Here is a 7858-nt window from a genome sequence, read left to right on the forward strand (position 1 = left end):
GTCAAAGACTTGTGTTTGGGTACCCAAAGTTCTTGTGTCTAATGCCAAAGGACCCAAAACCATTTGGGTACCTAAAGTCAAGAACTAAATTTGTTTTGTAGGTTTATGCATCCGGGGGCTCAAGTTGGATACTCGACAGCGGGTGCACAAACCACATGACCGGGGAGAAAAGGATGTTCTCCTCATATGAGAAAAACCAAGATTCCCAACGAGCTATCACATTCGGGGATGGAAATCAAGGTTTGGTCAAAGGATTGGGTAAAATTGCTATATCACCTGACCATACTATTTCCAATGTTTTTCTTGTTGATTCATTAGATTACAACTTGCTTTCTGTTTCCCAATTGTGTCAAATGGGCTACAACTGTCTTTTTACTGATGTAGGTGTCACTGTCTTTAGAAGAAGTGATGATTCAATAGCATTTAAGGGTGTGTTAGAGGGTCAGCTATACTTAGTAGATTTTGATAGAGCTGAACTCGACACATGCTTAATTGCTAAGACTAACATGGGTTGGCTCTGGCACCGCCGACTAGCCCATGTTGGGATGAAGAATCTTCATAAGCTTCTAAAGGGAGAACACATTTTAGGATTAACGAATGTTCATTTTGAGAAAGACAGGATTTGTAGCGCATGCCAAGCAGGGAAGCAAGTTGGCAATCAACATCCACACAAGAACATCATGACGACCGACAGGTCACTTGAGCTACTCCATATGGATCTATTCGGCCCGATCGCTTACATAAGCATCGGCGGGAGTAAGTACTGTCTTGTTATTGTGGATGATTATTCTCGCTTCACTTGGGTATTCTTTTTACAGGAAAAATCTCAAACCCAAGAGACCTTAAAGGGATTCTTAAGACGGGCTCAAAATGAGTTCGGCTTAAGGATCAAGAAGATAAGAAGCGACAACGGGACGGAGTTCAAGAACTCTCAAATTGAAAGCTTTCTTGAGGAAGAGGGAATCAAGCATGAGTTCTCTTCTCCCTACACCCCTCAACAAAATGGTGTAGTGGAAAGGAAGAATCGAACTCTATTGGACATGGCAAGGACCATGCTTGATGAGTACAAAACTTCGGATCGGTTTTGGGCCGAGGCGGTCAACACCGCCTGCTACGCCATCAACCGGTTATATCTTCACCGAATCCTCAAGAAGACATCATATGAACTCCTAACCGGTAAAAAGCCCAACATTTCATATTTTAGAGTCTTTGGTAGCAAATGCTTTATTCTTGTTAAAAGAGGTCGAAAATCTAAATTTGCTCCTAAGACTGTAGAAGGCTTTTTACTAGGATATGACTCAAACACAAGGGCATATAGGGTCTTTAACAAGTCCACTGGACTAGTTGAAGTCTCATGTGACGTTGTGTTTGATGAAACTAACGGCTCTCAAGTAGAGCAAGTTGATCTTGATGAGATAGGTGAAGAACAGGCTCCATGCATAGCACTAAGGAACATGTCCATTGGGGATGTGTGTCCTAAGGAATCCGAAGAGCCTCCACATGCACAAGATCAACCATCCTCCTCCACGCAAGCATCTCCACCAACTCAAGATGAGGAAGAGGCTCAAGTTGATGAAGAAGAAGATCAATCAAATGAGCCACCTCAAGATAATGGCAATGATCAAGGGGGAGATGCAAATAATCAAGAAAAGGAGGATGAGCAAGAACCAAGGCCGCCACACCCAAGAGTCCACCAAGCAATACAACGAGATCACCCCGTCGACACCATCCTCGGCGACATTCATAAGGGGGTAACTACTCGATCTCGGGTTGCTCATTTTTGTGAACATTACTCTTTTGTTTCCTCTATTGAGCCACACAGGGTAGAGGAAGCTCTCCAAGATTCGGATTGGGTGGTGGCGATGCAAGAGGAGCTCAACAACTTCACGCGGAATGAGGTATGGCACTTGGTTCCACGTCCTAACCAAAATGTTGTAGGAACCAAATGGGTTTTCCGCAACAAGCAAGATGAGCATGGTGTGGTGACAAGGAACAAAGCTCGACTCGTGGCCAAAGGGTATTCACAAGTCGAAGGTTTGGATTTCGGTGAAACCTATGCACCCGTAGCTAGGCTTGAGTCAATTCGCATATTATTGGCCTATGCTACTTACCATGGCTTTAAGCTCTATCAAATGGACGTGAAAAGTGCCTTCCTCAACGGACCAATCAAGGAAGAGGTCTATGTTGAGCAACCTCCCGGCTTTGAAGACAGTGAGTATCCTAACCATGTTTATAGGCTCTCTAAGGCGCTTTATGGGCTCAAGCAAGCCCCAAGAGCATGGTATGAATGCCTTAGAGATTTCCTTATTGCTAATGGCTTCAAAGTCGGCAAGGCCGATCCTACACTCTTTACTAAAACTCTTGAAAATGACTTGTTTGTATGCCAAATTTATGTTGATGATATTATATTTGGGTCTACTAACGAGTCTACATGTGAAGAGTTTAGTAGGATCATGACACAGAAATTCGAGATGTCTATGATGGGGGAGTTGAAGTATTTTCTAGGATTTCAAGTGAAGCAACTCCAAGAGGGCACCTTCATCAGCCAAACGAAGTACACTCAAGACATCCTAAGCAAGTTTGGAATGAAGGATGCCAAGCCCATCAAAACACCCATGGGAACAAATGGGCATCTCGACCTCGACACGGGAGGTAAGTCCGTGGATCAAAAGGTATATCGGTCGATGATTGGTTCATTGCTTTATTTATGTGCATCTCGACCGGACATTATGCTTTCCGTTTGCATGTGTGCAAGATTCCAATCCGACCCTAAGGAATCCCACCTTACGGCCGTAAAACGAATCTTGAGATATTTGGCTTACACACCTAAGTTTGGGCTTTGGTACCCTCGGGGATCCACTTTTGATTTGATTGGTTATTCGGATGCCGATTGGGCGGGGTGCAAAATTAATAGGAAGAGCACATCGAGGACTTGCCAGTTCTTGGGAAGATCCTTGGTGTCTTGGGCTTCAAAGAAGCAAAACTCGGTCGCTCTTTCCACCGCCGAAGCCGAGTACATTGCCGCAGGTCATTGTTGCGCGCAATTGCTTTGGATGAGGCAAACCCTGCGGGACTACGGTTACAAATTAACCAAAGTCCCTTTGCTATGTGATAATGAGAGTGCAATCAAAATGGCCGACAATCCCGTCGAGCATAGCCGCACTAAGCACATAGCCATTCGGTATCATTTTCTTAGGGATCACCAACAAAAGGGAGATATCGAGATTTCTTATATTAACACTAAAGATCAATTAGCCGATATCTTTACCAAGCCTCTTGATGAACAATCTTTTACCAAACTTAGGCATGAGCTCAATATTCTTGATTCTCGCAACTTCTTTTGCTAGATTACACACATAGCTCATTTATATACCTTTGATCATATCTCTTTTATATGCTATGACTAATGTGTTTTCAAGTCTATTTCAAACCAAGTCATAGGTATATTGAAAGGGAATTGGAGTCTTCGGCGACGACAAAGGCTTCCACTCCGTAACTCATCCTTCGCCATCACTCCAAGCATCTCTCTATTCTTTGGGGAGAAATGAGAATTCAAAGCAAAAGGACTTCGCCTTTGGTATAGTCTTAACTCATTTATTTATGACCAAAGGGGAAGATAGCTCTAGAAGGGCTCTAATGATTCCGTTTTTGGCGATTCATGCCAAAAAGGGGGAGAAATGAGCCCAAAGCAAAAAGGACCGCACCACCACCATTTTCAAAAACTTAGTGCTTTCCAAAAGTATTTATCAATAAGTATCCTATTGTGTTCAAAAGGGGGAGAGAGTAGTATTTCAAAAATGGTATATCAAAACCCTCTTGAACACTAAGAGGTGGATCTCTTTTAGGGGGAGTTTTGTTTAGTCAAAGGAAAAGCATTTGAAACAGGGGGAGGAAATTTCAAATCTTGAGAATGCTTTTGCAAACTCCTATTCATTTACCTTTGACTATTTGCAAAAGATCTTTGAAATGGATTTACAAAAGGTTTTGCAAAAACAAAACAAGTGGTGCAAACGTGGTCCAAAATGCTAAATAAGAAAGAAACATTCCATGCATATCTTATAAGTAGTTTTATTGGCACAATTCCAAGCAACCTTTACACTTACGTTATGCAAACTAGTTCAATTGTGCACTTCTATATTTGCTTTGGTTTGTGTTGGCATCAATCACCAAAAAGGGGGAGATTGAAAGGGAATTAGGCTTACACCTAGTTCCTAAATAATTTTGGTGGTTGAATTGCCCAACATAAATCTTTGGACTAACTTGTTTGCCCAAGTGTATAGTGTATACAGGTGTAAAAGGTTCACACTTAGCCAATAAAAAGACCAAGTTTTGGATTCAACAAAGGAGCAAAGGGGCAACCGAAGGCACCCCTGGTCTGGCGCACCGGACTGTCCGGTGTGCCACCGGACAGTGAACAGTACCTGTCCGGTGCACCAGGGGACTCAGACTCAAACTCGCCACCTTCGGGAATTTCCAAGGCGACTCGGCTATAATTCACCGGACTGTCCGGTGTACACCGGACAGTGTCCGGTGCTCCAAGGGAGGTCGGCCTCAGGAACTCGCCAGGCTCGGGTTCGCGCGGCAGCCGCTCCGCTAAAATTCACCGGACTGTCCGGTGTGCACCGGACTGTCCGGTGTGCACCGGACTGTCCGGTGTGCCAGCGGAGCAACGGCTCACTGCGGCGCCAACGGCTCCCTGCGGTGCATTTAATGCGCGCGCAGCGCGCGCAGACGTCAGGCACGCCCATACCGGTGCACCGGACATCAAACAGTACATGTCCGGTGTGCACCGGACATCCAGGCGGGCCCACAAGTCAGAAGCTCCAACGGCTAGAATCCAACGGCAGTGATGACGTGGCAGGGGCACCGGACTGTCCGGTGTGCACCGGACTGTCCGGTGCGCCATCGAGCAGACAGGTTCCCAACGGCCACATTTGGTGGTTGGGGCTATAAATACCCCAACCACCCCACCATTCATTGCATCCAAGTTTTCTACTTCCCAACCACTTACAAGAGCTAGGCATTCAATTCTAGACACATACAAAGAGATCAAATCCTCTCCAATTCATCACAAAACCTTAGTGACTAGAGAGAGTGATTTGTCGTGTTCATTTGAGCTCTTGCGCTTGGATTGCTTCTTTTCTTTCTCACTTGTTCTTGAGATCACAACTCCATTGTAATCAAGGCAAGAGGCACCAATTGTGTGGTGGCCCTTGCGGGGAAGTTTTGTTCCCGGCTTTGATTTGAGAAGAGAAGCTCACTCGATCCGTGGATCGTTTGAGAGAGGGAAGGGTTGAAAGAGACCCGGCCTTTGTGGCCTCCTCAACGGGGAGTAGGTTTGCAAGAACCGAACCTCGGTAAAACAAATCTCCGTGTCTCACTTGCTTATTCGCTTGGGATTTGTTTTGCGCCCTCTCTTGTGGACTCGTTCCTTATTACTAACGCTAACCCCGGCTTGTAGTTGTGTTTATATTTGTAAATTTCAGTTTCGCCCTATTCACCCCCCCTCTAGGCGACTATCAGACACGATGATTTGTTTTACCGAGGTTCGGTTCTTGCAAACCTACTCCCCGTTGAGGTGGTCACAAAGACCGGGTCTCTTTCAACCCTTTTCCTCTCTCAAACGGTCACTTAGACCGAGTGATCTTCTATTCTCAATCAAACGGGACACAAAGTCCCCGCAAGGACCACCACACAATTGGTGTCTCTTGCCTCGGTTACAATTGAGTTGATCACAAGAAAGAATGAGAAAAAGAAGCAATCCAAGCGCAAGAGCTCAAATGAACACAAGTCACTCTCTCACTAGTTACTATTTGTTTGTGAATGATCTATGGAATTGGGAGAGGATTTGATCTCTTTGGTGTGTCTTATATTGAATGCTATAGCTCTTGTAAGGTGTGGGAAGTCAGAAAACTCAGATACCATGAATGGTGGGTGGTTGGGGGTATTTATAGCCCCAACCACCAAACTAGCCGTTTGGTGAAGGCTGCTGTCGCATGGCGCACCGGACAGTCCGGTGCGCCACCGGACACTGTCCGGTGCGCCTGCCACGTCACCAAACTGTTGGATTCCGACCGTTGGAGCTTCTGTCTTCTGGGCCACTGGACAGTCCGGTGGTGCATCGGACAGGCACTGTTCACTGTCTGGTGCGCCATCTGGCTCTGCTCTGACTCTGGCGTACACTGTAGCGCATTTAATGCCTTCTGCAGACGACCGTTAGCGCGAAGTAGCCGTTGCTCCGCTGGCACACCGGACAGTCCGGTGAATTATAGCGGGGCGGCCTCCAGAATTCCTAAAGGTGAGCAGTTCAGAGTTGGAGTCCCTGGTGCACCGGACATTGTCTGGTGGCACACCGGACAGTCCGGTGCGCCAGACCAGGGCACACTTCGGCTGACTTTATCTCTCAATATTTGAATCCTTTCTCGGTCTTTTTATTGGTTTGTTGTGAACCTTTGGCACCTGTAGAACTCATAATATAGAGAAAACTAGTTAGTCCAATTATTTGTGTTGGGCATTTCAACCACCAAAATCAATTTGGGAAAAGGTGTAAGCCTATTTCCCTTTCACCCACTAACTGGTATCTTTTATCCTTTTATTCACGCAACAGGTCCTGCAGGATTTAGACCGGGAAGCCAATCCGTGTGTCCAGACCCCCTGGATCACAGCTCCAAATACCAGAGCACTCGTCACAGAGTGGTGGAGCGTGTAGGCTAAGGGTACGGGACCAAGCTAAGCGGCTACAGAGCTGGACCACCCTAGGGGACGTGTGTCCATTCTCTAGAACCGGACCCCAGGTTGCCGGACCCACAGGACTATAGTTCCAAATACTAGGGTACCCGTCACAGAGTGGTGGAGCGTGCAGGCTTAGGGTACGGAACCAAGCTAAACGGCTACACAGCTCCGGACCACCCTAGATAAAATGATGCTCGTAAATTGAAGCAAAATAAGACCATCACAAAAACAAATCTAGGGGTGAATATTTTCTTTATAACTTGATATTCATGAGTGTAGGCCAACAGGCCAGGTTTATGAGGGCAGACCTCACCGGGCTGGCATACATATATGCTCAATCTAGTTACAAAGGAAGAAAACACGGGGAACACCAAATGTCGGAGAGGAAATTCTCTGGCCGGGTGGCGGAACGCACCCGCCCTAAATCCTAAGATGAGGAGGGGCCTAAGCATTTTGCCTGCTAGATGGAATCGGTAAGAACATAAGAACACACGGGGGTTTAGAGTGGTTTGGTCCGCCGGAGCGTAATACCCTACTCCACTGTGTGTAGTATTGAGCTTGAGAGCTTGTATGAACTTGTGAGTCTGAGAGTCTAAGTGAGCTTGCCTTGTAACGTCGTGTGCCCTCCCTTTTATAGATCAAGGGGGGCACGTACAAGGATACTGAGCCCCGACATGTGGGCCCAGGGGCAAAATGGAAGGAAGTAACTAATGTCTATAACGCCAGGGTGATCTCCGAGCGCCATAGTGTCCGTAGTGCATATAGTATTGATATGTCGTGGTTGCCTCCTCGGTAACGCGCGAGTCATGATGAGCGCGATAGCATGGCGTACTGCCTACCAACGGAATGGACAGGCACGCCGCCTGCAGGATGGCCTGGTCACCGCCCGTCAGCGGAGTGGACAGAGCTCATTAAATGTTGAGGCGGCACATCGCCTGCCAGTGGAGTGGACATGGCTCATTAAATGCCGAGGCGGCACATCACCTGCTAGTGAAATGGACATGTGGCGCGCTTTATCCGCAATAAATGCAAAGGCCACGCGGCCCAGAGGCCTTACGTCAGGCTCCACCCGTTGGCTTACGTCACGGGCAGTAGGCCACGTGGCAGCATCGGGTCTCCGCCTGAG

The sequence above is a fragment of the Zea mays genome, chromosome 8, assembly GCF_902167145.1.
Source record: "Zea mays cultivar B73 chromosome 8, Zm-B73-REFERENCE-NAM-5.0, whole genome shotgun sequence".
NCBI classification, from domain to species: domain Eukaryota; kingdom Viridiplantae; phylum Streptophyta; class Magnoliopsida; order Poales; family Poaceae; genus Zea; species Zea mays.